Source organism: Euprymna scolopes, chromosome 8, assembly GCF_053919585.1.
Source record: "Euprymna scolopes isolate OS-2025 chromosome 8, ASM5391958v1, whole genome shotgun sequence".
Taxonomy (NCBI): Eukaryota; Metazoa; Mollusca; class Cephalopoda; order Sepiida; family Sepiolidae; genus Euprymna; species Euprymna scolopes.
In genome coordinates, this window is record NC_136489.1 from 55,219,573 (window position 1) to 55,234,905 (window position 15,333).

Consider the following 15,333-nt stretch of genomic DNA (forward strand, 5'->3'; position numbering starts at 1 on the left):
AACAACCTTCTTAGTGACACACAATATGGTTTCCGCTCTGCAAGATCTACCGTAGATGTGCTGACGGTTATATCCCACAGGATTAGTGAATCTCGTGACAAAGGCTTCCTTTCTAGGGCAATTGCTCTTGAAATATCAAAGCCTTTCGACAAGGTATGGCATAAGAGTCTACTTCACAAGATTTCCAGCTACGGTATTACTGGAAATGTTTTCTCAATCATTAAATCATTTCTCTCCGATATGCTTATAAGAGTAGTGGTAGATGGACAAAAATCAAAACGTGGATTCCATGAACAAAGCTTCTTCTTATAAGTGCACGCCTGTGGAACTCTATTCCGTCTGCCTGCTTCCCACCGGACTACAACTTGGATGTCTTCAAGTCCAACGTTAACAAATTCCTAATGAACCGCCCCCTTAAGTTAACACTTCATCAAATCTCCACATTAATGTAATTTACTTGCAATAACCCTTATCCCTGAGTGGCTTCCGGGCCTTGATAAGTGGTGATCACTGTGTAAAAAAAAAAGAAAGAAAAAATGAAAACTGGTGAGTTTTATATCATTGAGAAATTTTAAAGAAAGGGTTTTGCTGGGTCCAAAGTTTTAGCCTTCTTGAAGTACCTAGCTTCAGAGATATGTATTTTCAATTGTGTGTCAAGAGTTTAGGGTGATGTCTAATATCACAGCGCGATAGCCATTGCCGAGCGGGTTATGGCAATTTTTTACACAATCCTGGAAAATTATGGTAAGAAATCAGTCCAGAATTGAAACTTGCTGATCTTGGGGATGTGGAAAAAAATTCGGGAACACGACAGTTTCAGTAAGCGAGGGTGTTATAAAAAAGTTATGCGTATTGCTGTCAGCTGACACTGTGTAATTGGGGAACAAAGCCGATTATATGGAGGTATAAAGTCACTTACCTTTGACTGCTAATATCTAGGAAAGGTGGTGAATCTATACTGTCGGAGATATAGTTGATTAGGATACAGTATTAGGTATTGGGAATATGGGAGAAAAATATGAGTAACTAACGATATATTGCAGATTTAATCTTTAGTACGTGAAAACAGTTTTGTTTCGTTCTACTTTATATTCTATTGTAAAAGAGAAAGAGAGGGTCTTATGAAAATAGATTTAAGTTCGTGCATGTGTGTGTCTGAGTCCTTACGGCAAAGTAAGAGATAACCAAAAATGTTAAAGGGATTTATGGTGGTGAAGGAGTGTAGGTTTGTTTTACTTCACAATAAAATATCTGGAGAGTTTGCTATGTGAAATAATTCTACAGCTTTTAAGGTTTTTTATTCCACAGATATTTCTGAATCCGAGTCTAAAATGGCGAAAGCGAGCTGGGTTGATCGTATTTTGTGTTGGTGTCATTTTATTTAATAGCGTCAGTTTTAATGTGAGAGATGTTGCACATAGTGGATGTGTATGACATCAAACGTGCACATCCAAGAAAACTATCGCCCGAATCTTTATCCACACACACACACACACACACACACACACACACACACACACATATATATATATATATATATATATATATATATATATATATATATATATATACATACATACATACTTCTGAATAATGTAATGCAGTAGATCCACTGGTATGGAAATCCAGTGATTATGTGTATTATAAAATATTATTGGCTATAATATTTTATAAAGGCAATCCCAGCTAAATAAAAAATGTTCAATATACCAGATAGAGCAAACAAGTCATAATTTAGTAATTTAAATTTCATGGTATTAAATGGAGAAAGTTCAAATCTAGAATTTTTATTATATGCAAGACAAAGAATATATTTCAATAAGTATATATTCTTAACCTATACTTTTCCATGTCTACTCATCCCCTTAGAGGATAAAATATTAGTGAATAGTCGTAATTGATCATAACTCACTGTTACCAAAGGTTTTCACTTCGAGATTCACCATATAATTCGGATATGAAATTCAATATCTTTTTCATTTTGAACCAATATATAATTTCCCTTAATCTATGATTTAAAAACTTTAAAAACTTTTAATTATGATTTTTTTATGTTTATTGTATTTAGCAAATTAGGTATAAATTATTATATTTGCTGATATTTTCATCTCTGAGGGGATGATTAGAAATCAAAAACTGATAGGTTAAGGATATATACTTATTGAAATGTATTCTTTGTCTTAATGTAATAATAATTCTACATTTCAAATTTAGCCATTTCACATCATAAAATTTAAATTACTAAATTATGATTTATAAATATATATATATATATATATATATATATATATATATATATATATATATATATATACAGTGATGATCATATTTATTGGCACGGTAAAATAAAAGTTAAATTTTGTCTAATAAATGGTAAAAAAAGGGATTAAATTAAAGAAAATAACAAAGTATATTATGTATTTTTAACTGGCCTTTCCGATGCAGCAATCGGATTTTAGAAAAAATAAATAACAAAGGAACAACAAACATAATTGCAAAAACCCTTGTTCAAAATTATTGGCACGGCTTTGTTTTTTTTTTAGTATCAGTATAATATCAATCAATTTCCGGTTTACGTGCTTTCTGAACTTTTTTATAGCCATATTATGCTTGTTTAACGCTAATTCAGTGAATAATTTTTTTCAGATAATTTTTAGATAGCGATTTATTTAAACTATTATAAGTGACTAAATTATAATTTTCAATCGCCATGGTTAAAACTAAGGAACACAGCGAAGACGTCAGGAAGCTTGTTGTAGCATGCCATACCAATGGGGAGGGCTATGATAAGATTTCAAAGAAGCTAAACCTTCCCAAATCCACTGTTAGAGCCATAATAAACAAGTTCAAATCGCAAGGCCACGTTATGAGTTTAGAGGGTAGAGGGAGAAAAAGGATTCTTTCCCAAAGAGATGAACGGAAAATTGTCGACAAATAAAACAAACCCCAAGGATCTATGTTGGGGAGATTGTTGATGAACAGAGCACCTCTGGAGTGAATGTATCTCGACATACAGTTGGTAGAGTTTTGAAGAGAGCTGGTTTAAAAGCATGTCGTCCGAGAAAGACTCCCTTATTGAAGCCTATGCACCTGAAAGCAAGGCTAGCCTTTGCAAAACGTCATATTGATAAAGATGTTGCATTCTGGAAACGTGTTCTATGGACTGACGAAACGAAAATAGAGTTATTTGGCCATAATAAAGTGTCTTATATTTACAGAAAATCTGACGAAGCTTTCCTGCCTAAGAACACCATACCCACAGTGAAGCACGGTGGAGGCAGTTTGATGTTTTGGGGATCCTTTCCTGCCTCTGGACCAGGGCGACTTGTTAAGGTCACAGGTAGCATAAAAAGGAAGATTATGTTAAAATATTGGATGAAAACCTGAAAGACTCTGCTAAAGAGCTCTCACTTTGTCGTCGTTGGTGGTTCATGCAAGATAATGACCCAAAGCATTCAGCTAAACTGACTAAGAAATGGCTTGAGGACAATCATATTAATGTTTTGGAGTGGCCATCACAAAGCCCAGACCTTAATCCATTTGAAAATTTATGGAGAACATTAAAATTGAGGGTAATGCAAAGGAAGCCTAAGAATCTTATTCAATTGGAGGATTATTGTCAGGAAGAGTGGGTTAAATTACTACTGAAGAGTGCAACAACTTGGTTGTAAACTATGAAAAGCGACTGAGGAAGGTAATCAAGGCCAAAGGCTATACAATTGATTATTAAATAAATCGTGCCAATAATTTTGAACAAGGGTTTTTTGCAATTATGTTTGTTGTTCCTTTGTTATTTATTTTTTCTAAAATCCGATTGCTGCATCGGAAAGGCCAGTTAAAAATACATAATATACTTTGTTATTTTCTTTAATTTAATCCCTTTTTTAGAATTTATTAGACAAAATTTAAATTTTATTTTACCGTGCCAATAAATATGATCATCACTGTATATACATTTTCATAGTAAACTTTTTTCTCTAATACTTTTTTATATTTATTTACGTGGCATTATTATAATATGATATATTGCCCATAACTAAAAAAATAATAACAAACTTTTTACTTTATAAATATGATTTATGTTTCCCTTGCTATGCTTGGCTGACCCAAATTAGCCGTTGTTCTGTTAAAGGTCTGGGAAACAACAATTAAAGTCGAACCGACAGTACTATCGGGCCCAAAAGTAGTTGGTCGCCGCCGTTGAAATTTGGAATGGTTTGACATATCCTGCCACGTAGCCGAAAATCTACGAACCTGAACTTCGATTGTTCAACGTTCTCAGGAAAAAACCCATCTCTACCCGATTATAATCGGTAAAAGTAAAAGTAAGTAATTAGGCTTGAGAATGTTTTAGACATGAATAGTGTCATTTAAATGTCATGGAATAATACGGTATTATTTAAGACTATCGTAATAGTTTTTTTTGCGACTTATATATATATATATATATATATATATATATATATATATATATATATATATATATACGAGAAGCGTTCCGAAAGTAAAACCTTTTATTTTTATTACACCTGACTGAATCAGAGTTAATTCTAATTGCATTTAGTGATGATTGAACAAATGCATTGATAACTTGAAAGAATTATCTCTCTGATGCATATATTTACAGTGTGGAAGTTAAAAGAAAGCATCGTATGTCCTTGATGTGCATCATAAGCAGAAATGCTCCATTAGATTCCTGGAAAAATGGACTGACGATGGTGGTGACTATGTAGAAAAATAAATTCGCAACCACGAAAGATCGCTCATCTTAATAGTACCACTCACCGACTCGTTGGTCTTCAACTTTTTTAGTTCCAAAATACAAGGCTTTATTTTTGGATCGATTTGTAGATTCTATTTCTAGTCTTTGTTTCCATTTTAGCACATAAAACTCTGAGGAGTTTGATTTACGTACATAAAAGGGAACATTCAAACCGAATAACTCAACAAATATCAATGCATTGATCGTCTGAATTAGATGCGTCTATCATAACGTGATCTGGTCATATCTGAACAGCGACCTACATTTGTATCATTCACGTTTTCTCACATTAGACATAAGAATATGGAAAGAATCTCGATTTACGAATTCCATGTCTGTCATGACATATCATCTAACATGTTTCTTTGTCTGTGATAGTTATATCGGTTTTAATCATATTCTTTATTCGTAATTTTTGTTATTTTACATTTTCACACCGAAGTAGTACTGAACATATTTTATTTTGTAGAAATCAATCAGTTATATTTAATATTCCTTATTTTCTGGCTTGCTTAACTCCCTTTTTTCTGCTTTAACATCCAAACAGACACACTAGAAATATGTTAACGCTATTATCGCATCTGTTGTATGAATTTGATGAAAAGTTATTTATAGAGAAATGCATATTTATTCATTGTGCAAGTCATGGCTTATGTCATGTTATATATATATATATATATATATATATATATATATATATATATATATATATATATATATAAATGTAAAGTTGGTTCGTTCTAAACGAATAAAACCATATTTCTACGTTACCAATTTATTTTAAATTTTCAGACAACCCATCTTTAGAGTCGAGGTATGTTTTTATGTTATTGACATAAATTTACCTCGCGAATTATAAAAATATTAAATAAAATAAATATATTTTTTAACCGTTACTGCGAATCTGTACTGTTGATAAAACTGAACTTCCGGTTCGATTCATTTCACAGCCACGAATTGACGAAAGATTTCATTTACTGTTAACTCGATAAGTAAAAAAAAAGCAAAAAAACTTACTCATGCAGAGAGTGATCCGTGCTGAAATAATAATGTTATTATTTAAAAAGCCATTCTTAACATGGGGAAGGGAGGGTGTTTTGTACATATTCTGTACTTTAAACTTACAATTGAATAAAAAATGTCAAAACTTTAATTAAACGTGGAAAACGATTTTTAAAAAATAGCGCGGATCACTCTCTGCATTAGCACACACACACAAAAATAATAATAATAATCACATATTTTAAAAATTTAAATTCATTTATGTACTTACCAATTTTTTAAATTTTATTTATGTTAAGGCTTTTCACTCATGAAACATTACGTTTTAATTGTTTAGTTTATTTTCACGGCATTGTTTACATAAAAAAGTTTGTCTTAACTTTTTCTAAACTGTTTCATTTTTACGACATGCCTCAACGTATTATAAACACCCTACCCCCCATGTTAAAAAAACGCCCTTCCATAAACCTCGAAAGCCGTTCTTAACATGGGGAAGTTAGGGTGTTTATAATATGCTGGGGCGAGTCGTAAAATTAACGAAGTTGCTATCTATTATTTATTGCAAAAATTGCTTGAAATTTATTTATTTGACAAAAAAAAATTACATTTTGGTACTCCTTGGGCGTTGAGTTCCATGGCGACCAGTAGAAAAAAATAATAGTCGCTCCCTTAGTCTCCCGCCTCACCCCGCACGTAACATATTTTATTTACTGACGTTACTGTAACTAAACGATTATTTGTCACATTTACAAACATTTATTTATTTTGAAAAAAGTTTTACTTTTTATTAATATTAAAAAGAAAAATGGGTACTTATGCAGAGAGTGATCCATGCTGAAATAATAACGTAATTATTTAAAAAGCCATTCTTAACATGGGGAGGGGAGGGTGTTTTGTACCTATTCTGTACTTTAACCTTGCAATTGAATAATTAAAAAAAAAAACACGATTTAAAAAATAGCGCGGATCACTCTCTGCATTAGCACCGAAAAATGTTACTAAACATTTATTAATAATTTCTCACTTTTACAAACATTTGATTTTAAATTTCTTTTTAAATGACGACTTTTATCGACTTTTTTTTAAATACCCCCCCAATGGTGTTTATTCCGAAATCCGTTGTTAACATGGAGAGGTTGAGGGTGTTTATTCTGAAAGCCGTTCTTAACATTTGTGGAGGTGGACCTAATGTAAAAAAAAAATAAATAAATAAATTTAAAAAAAAAATCATTTACTGATAACTTCTCACTTTTACAAATATTTTTTAATTTACATGCGCGGATGAATAAATTGTTTAATAGTGCGAAAACAAAACATTTAGGTCCACCTCCACAATTTTCTTTTTTAAATGACGACTTTTATTGATAAATAAATTTACTTCTCCGCAACTTTTATTGATAAATAAATCTACTTCTCTGAACCCCTCCTTTTTTTAATAGTATTTTCGGGTGGGTATGCTGACAACAAATATCAGTTAAATTTTGCAAATAGCCCCCCGCTCCAAAAGTGGTGTTTATTCCGGAAGCTGTTCTTAAGATGAGGAGGTTAGGGGGTGATTATAAGGTGGACCTAATCTAAAAAAAAAACAAGTTTTTTATGCGCACATAAGCAACTATTCTTTATTAACTTTTTTTTTTACTTTTTTATTTAAAAATTAGTAAATTTCAATGAATAGAAAATAAATCATTTATCATTAATATGTGTTTTTGGTTTTGTGTTGAATGAAACTTTTTTTTCATTACAACAATAATGAACCAAATTAAATCTTCCGGCATGCGTTTAAGGGTTACGAAATTATCAATACATCGTTTAGTTACTAAGCCAACGTCAGTAAATAAAAAAAATGTTACGTGCTCATGCATTAGCCTTGATTAGGGGGGGGCTAAGGGAGCGACCATTAAATAATTATGCTGGTCGCCATGGAACTCAACGCCCAAGGAGTACCTAAAGTGGCACTTATATACTTATGTTACCGTGCTATTTTTTAAAATAGTATTTTCCTGTTAAATTCAAATTTTTTGTTTTTCTTTTATTAATTTGTTAAGTGAAAGTACAGATAACCTGGTCGGTTTCTAATGCGAGGAAAATCTAGCCCCCCCCCCAAAAAAAAGGGGTACTCTGGATAATAACAAAACATTAAAATTGCCTCAGTCTCGAAAGATTTCTTCTCTCCTGAACGAGGAAAAAAACGGTGAAGTGTAGTTCACCTTCTGTTTCTCTCCCCCTCTCTCAATACCTCTCTCTATCCATCTTTCCCTTTCACTCTCTCAATCTATCTTTCTCTCTATATCACCCTCTCCATCTCTCTTTGAGCCCCTTTTTCTCTCTAACTCCCTCTATCTCTCTCCTTTCCTCTGTTTCATCCCTCTCTGTTTCTAACTCTCCCCTCTCTCTGTTTATCTATCAATCCCTTTATCTCTCTAGCTCCTTCTCTTTCTCTATTTTCCTCTCACTGTCTCTTTTCTATCTATATATCTTCCTCTCTATCTGTCAATCTCTAATCCCTCATCCTATTTTAGTCTCCTAAATTAATTACAGGTAATAAGGCATTGTCAAAACATGGATAAATCCTATTTTAGTCACCTAATTTACTGACTGTGAGAATAGAAGTTATTTGGAAATTACTGCTACCTTGAACAGCACCAGAAGTAACTGGTAAAACCTTTCTAATTAAATTGATTTTGGCAGCCATATGGTAACAAAATGACATAGCCTTAGCCCTTGCTGCATGAGGAATACCTGCGACCTTGCTGCCAAGTAGAAGAATTATTTATTCTACTTTAAAACATTCAATTTTTCAAAAATCCCATGTTCGACATCTCCAAAACATCCAATATGGGGAAAAATATTACAAAAATGCAAACTTATTGTTTAGGATGAATGCACAATGGTACGCAACAAATCACTTGAGGCTCTTGGTCGATCCTTGCAAGATTTGCGTGGCAATGTCAGACCATTTGGGAATGCAGTAATATTGCTTGCAGGAGATTTCAGACAAATGTTACCTGTTATTCTTCAATCAACACCAGCAGATGAAATAAATGCTTGCCTCAAATACTCTACTTTTTTTGTTCCCTGTGAAGACATTAAACTTAACTCAAAATATGCATGTACAGTTGCAGACTGTTCGATCCGCACAAAAACTTTTGCATCACTTGTGGGAAATTGAGTACGAAAAAGTGCCAGATGATCAGATTTAAGGGCAAAATTATTTGACTTTTAACTTCTGTAATTTCTGTAATTTTATTTTATCAAAAGAATAGTTAGTTTAAAAGGTTTTTGCAGATATTCAAATTATAAGAATTCCATTTGACTGAGTGAATGAGCTATTCTTGCAGGTCAATACAAAGATGCCCATGAACTTAACGCTATAATTAAATGTAAAATTCCAAGTGAGGTAGTCAAATACAAATCCATCGACATTGTTGTGAAAGCAGATAAAGTGGTTAATTATCCAACAATTATATTTGCCAGGGATGCAACCGCATGTATTCCAACTGAAATTTGGTGTACTAATTATCATGTTGGGAAATATAAACCAATCCAAGCTTCGCAATGGCACATAGCTTGCAGTAAAAAAAAAATTAACAAACAATATCATAGAAACAACAATCTTAACAGGACCTTTCACAGATGAATATATCTTCATTCCATGCATTCCTATGATTCCACCGGATACATCATTACACTTTAGCAAATTGCACTTTCCAATTTTATTGTCATTTGCAATAACCATCAACAAAGCACAGGGGACAATCTTTAAAATTGTGGGCCTTACAGTTACACACTGACTGTTTTTTCACATGGACAATTTATGTTACATATTCAAGAGTCACCAAACCGGAAAATCTCTATATCAGCTAAGAAAATGGAACAACAAAAACTGTGTACCCATGCAAAATGGAAATTTAAACCTATAAGAAACATGCTTTTTCTCATTTTGGAACATTTTCCATTGCGCCAATTTGAGCCACAGCAACGCGTGGCAGGGTACAGCTAGTCTATATATATATATATATATATATATATATATATAATTTGAGGTTGCTATTTTTCAAAAGTAGGGTAATCAATGAAATATAACGAGGTTAATACAACATTGCTCAATACGGAAGTAGAGCTAGTTATATTTTCAACCTTTTGAATTCCGCTTTCGTAAATAAGCGTTTGTTACCTGAAGAGGTCTCTAGTTACCAAACACTAGAAGACCGAAACATGTTCATGACTGTGTAAAACGATTTCAATGACTTAAAAACATTATTACAATGATCTAAACATAATTCTCAATGGAAAACCAAGACACGGAATAATAAAATAATGTTAAAAAATACACATTGTTGGTGACTACTCCCTTATTTAAATATATATATATATATATATATATATATATATATATATATATATATATATATATATATATTGTTTATTTATTCGTCGTAATGTTTTCTTCATAGACATCCAGTCATTCAGTGATTTTTGTCTCGGTATTATCTCTCTTTCCGCTCGTAAGTTCGTGTCTTTTCATAATTCTTTTTATTCCGGTCGTATAGCGTGCTTCATTCGCAGTCTCTTACTCTCTTCGTATATGTAATTTTCTTTGGCTCAAGTATACATCAACAAATCCGTATTTGATTTTCTTTCATCAGCATTCGCTTTTGTTTATACAGTACTCGTGACAGTTAGTTGGAAGGACCGACGCACCAACACCAGCGTCCTGAGTGAGGCTGACATTCCCACTATCACCGCTACTGTTGCTCAACGCCAGCTCAGATGGACTGGTCATGTTGTCCGAATGCCGGATCTCCGCCTCCCAAAACTGATTTTCTACTCTCAGCTTGTTGAGGGAAAGCGTGCCCAGGGTGGCCAAAAGATGAGGTATAAGGACAACATCAAAGCAAATCTAAAGCGGTTTCACATGGACCTTGAGACATGGGAGGACGTGGCTGGGAGCAGGTTGGCATGGAGGAGCGCTGTCCACAAAGGTGCTGCGCTTTATAGTAGTGACCTAAATCAAGCTGCTGAGGATAAACGCAAGCACAGAAAGGACAGATTATTAACCAGACACACCCAACCCCACCCCACCACCACTACCTTTATCTGCCCAAATTGCACAAGACAAATTGGGTCTAGGATTGGGCTCTATGCTCACCTGAGGACCCACAGAAGCCACAACGGAGGACAGTCTTACTCGGACACGAGTGACCGCCGATGATGATGATGACTCGTGACAACAAGTTGTGGCATTTGTTGTTGTTGCTATTTGGACTAGTGACCATATGTTTCTCTTCGCCTTTGCTGGGGGCCGAAACCTGTCTTAATGTGCGTTGTCCTTTGCTTTTTTCATATTCTCCCTCCCCTTTCGCATGTTTCATCTCTCTTCTCTTTCCTCATTGGAACGGGCTAGTCAAGTGTGCTTGCACTCATAGATCGTGGGAGGCAGCGAACTCGTCAGACAAAATAAAATCATGGAAGCAATACACATCAGCAATTGTATGTTTTTGTTCTTAAAATACATAATCCAAATCTGCAATAATGTAACAATATATATATATATATATATATATATATATATATATATATATATATATATATATATATAAGGAACTATTTCTGTATATATCTGTGCCTTTGTGTCTGTCAGTTCCTTTCCTATGGACTCGAAAACGGCTGAGTCGATTTTTATGAAATTTCATACAGAACTACTTTAATTGCTTAGCAGTGTTCTTAGAAATTTATCTGTCGAAATTTCATCGATAAGTATCGATAATAGATAACCTAATTAATCCGATGAAAAAGGAACAGGCGATTGAAACCTATAACATCGTACACCTCCTAATGTACCAAGTGCATTTGTAGAAGTTGTATAACCACGTAACCTGAACGATATAAAATCAACAGTATGTCCTTTGATATGATTGGGCGCGTTGAATGTTTCTGTTTAAAGCAAAATTTATCAATAATAGCTGACTTTTAAATTTTAAATTTAACTTAACGCTAATATCACCGCACAACCATTAATCCTAGGCGCATAATATAACCTGCAGATTATTTGATATGACAAGGGCTCGTTTAGATAGAATGTCTGTTTAGAGCATAATTGAAGTATGATACTTGACTTTTGCATTTTAAACGTTAATGCAAGCTATTATATATAGAAATAATTTTATAAAATCAACAGTAGGTTCTTTACAATGCAATGTAGAGTAGAATATATTGTGAACCATGTCTTTGCGCGAGTAATGTAAATCTTTCTTCAGGTGCATAACAATGGGTTCCACATTAGAGCAGTCAGTCAATAGATTTGGTTGAAAATAGGTTATTTCATAAATTTCTATGACAATAAAAATAGGAGAGCGTGCACATTCGTTGATCTTCATTCAATCTCAGACAAAACTGTTTGTATCTGACGTATTCTCACATCAGACACGATGAATGAATGTTCAATATGCAATCTTCATCAGGCCCTAAGCTTTGTGACACCGCATGTATAATTATAATCCTGTAGCCGTCAGGCACACTCATCCGCCGATGGGTACTCTGCATATGCTGGTTAGTCAAAGGTGTCTTATTGAGTGAACAAATAACCCTGTTTTCCATCGTGCTTTGAAACCAGAGTGGAATGCATATTCATTTTTTGTGTTTTTTCTCGTGCTTTGAAGTTATATTTTCAAAGAAGATCGTCGCTATGACAAAGACGGTTATGCTCAAATTCTCTGGTCTCTAGGAAAGACTGTTATGCTCAAATTCTCTGGTCTCTAGGAGACATGACCTCCTCCATTCGCTGCGATCCTCTGCTATACTCTCCCAGAAGCTCAGAGAAAGTTCATAACGCTCCGCGTTGTCTTTTAGTTTATCCTTGTAACGATGCAGCGGACGCCCTATTGGGCGGGAAGGATTTATCAGTTACCCATAAAATTTCTTAGAAATGCTTGAGTCATCACTTCTCACAAGATGAGCCGACTATCGCATTTGTATCCAGGTGAAAAATGATTCAATACCAGTGATTCCACATCTCCCCAGTAATTGAGTATTTGGAACACGATCCTGCCATTCAACACTGCAAATAGAACGCAAACATTTCATATAGAAGTTATAAGGTTTATGTTTCGGCAACATACAGAATAGGAGACTGAACAACGGACATGTAGACTGCCAACTTCACTTTTGTGGCTGTTCCAGAGACTGTGTCGCAACCTATCAAATCCGCCAGTAGCTTTACTAATTCTGCTTTGGTTTTCTTTTTCAAATTCAGCATCATGAAACACAACAGATCCGAGGTATGTCGAAAAAGATACTGTATTCATAGCGTTACCATCAACATATTCCACTAGTTGTGAGAACGGCATAGCATTTGGTTTCGGCTGGTGAATAAATTCAGTCTTTGTGATGCTAAATGTAAAGCCGAAGGCTTTACATGCATCACAGAAGCTATTGAAGATGTTCTGCATGTCCTCAAGGCTATGAGTGACAAGATTACAGTCATCGACATAAAAAAGGACAGAAACAGGCTGCACAGAAGTCCTGGTTTTGGCTTTGAACTGTTGCTGGTTTAATAATCTTTCCCTTGATCGATATTCAATACCTACACCTGTCTGTGTATTTTTGCAAGCTGTCTCAAGCATCACTGAAAAGAAAAGAGCAAATAGGATCGGTGTAAGGACACATTCTTTCTTAATATCATTTGACACTCCAAATAGTTCACTTTTTTCGCATCCAGAGTGTACAGTAGCAACCATTCCTGAGTCAGAAGAGACAATCACATTCAACATCTTGTCTGGAATACCGCGCCTTCTCAAAACAGTAGACAGGGCCTCCCAGGAGACGGTATAAAACGCCTCTGGTACATAAACGAATGTAGCAAACAAGTCCCTATTATGTTCCCTCGCTTTTTTCCTGTAGTTGTCGTACGCTTAAGATCATAACCACAGTGCCTCTCTCTACCCTAAAACTACACTGGGTTTCTCGGAGCAAAGTTTTACAAATTGATGATTGAGTCTGTTTTATAGTACATGAGCAAGAATCTTACCAGCAACAGATAAAACAGAAATCTCTCTATGGTTTTAACACTCACACTTATTCCCTTTATGCTTAAATAGGTGGATAATAGTATTCTGCTAGTATATATATATATATATATATATATATATATATATATATATATATATATATATATATATAACTACTTCATTTACTCACATAAAATTAATATACGAAAGTATAGATTTATGTGTAAACTTAAAGTATTTACTTCAAAAGTGCTCAATACGTAGGTAGAGCTAGTTAGTAATTTATAAAATATAAAAACGAGAAACAACCACAGAATTCGCGCATAAGCCTGACGAATCCTATAGTGGATGAAACGCAGAATATTCAGTGTAGCTTAATCGCCATATATATTTTATAAATTACTATATATATATATATATATATATATATATATATATATATATATATATATATATATATATAAGAACTGAGGAGACATGAAAATATTGAATGCTGATCGATTAACGTAGATTATTAACAACGTTTATATATATATATATATATATATATATATATATATATATATGTGCGTGTATATGCATATATATATGATGAAAAAGATGTTTATATATATATATATGTGTGTGTGTGTGTGTGTATGTATATATATATGATGTAAAAGATGAGAATTCAACATGAAATATGATGTTATTACATCATTAGATGAATAAGGAAAAAGAAAAAGAACCCTTTTGGCGTGAGCAATTCAAGCCTATATGCGTCTGACCAGAAGAGAGGGATAACAGCTTTATACATCCATGAAATCTAGCATGAGAACATAAGTTTAGAAAAAATAAGGATAAACTATATGTATTTAAATAGAAAGATTGTTAAAAATATAAGTAGAAAAATAGAATATATGAGGATATATATATATATATATATATTGAGAGAGAGAGAGATAGGTAGAGAGAGGGGGTAGGGAAAACATAGTAAGAGATATGTAGATAATTACAAATCCACATTTAAAGTAGAGTTAAATACTAAATTCAAAGGAATACATGTACCTTAGAACAATATTTAAAAATTGTCATTTTAAGAATCCAGTGACACAAGTTATCTCCATCCCAGACATTCTGTAATATAATACTAATTTTTATATTTTACTTTTTATTGTGCGAATTGATAAACGATAATGTAATTTTCAAACTTAAGATCGTCGGAGATTTCTTGCGTTGCATATGTAATACAGTTTATGACGCGTATTTAGCAGCAGCAGCCGTTTACACATATGCAAATACCTGGTTAGTCCATTAACTGACGTCAGAGCAAATGAAAAGAAAGGAAATAAAACGCAGACAAAAAAGAAACCAAGTGGATAGAGTATGGACCATGCATGCCTGTGTGAGATGGATATGTGGATACGTGTTAGGGTGAGAGGCTTTGAAAGCACGTATTCAGTACAGCAGAGTTTTGGCAAAATCATATCAGACTAAAAGCCTTTGAATCAAGATGTAATGCGTTGTTTGGACAGTACCGTTAATAAATGCATTTTATTTCAACTAGAAAAAAAAGAGTCGAAT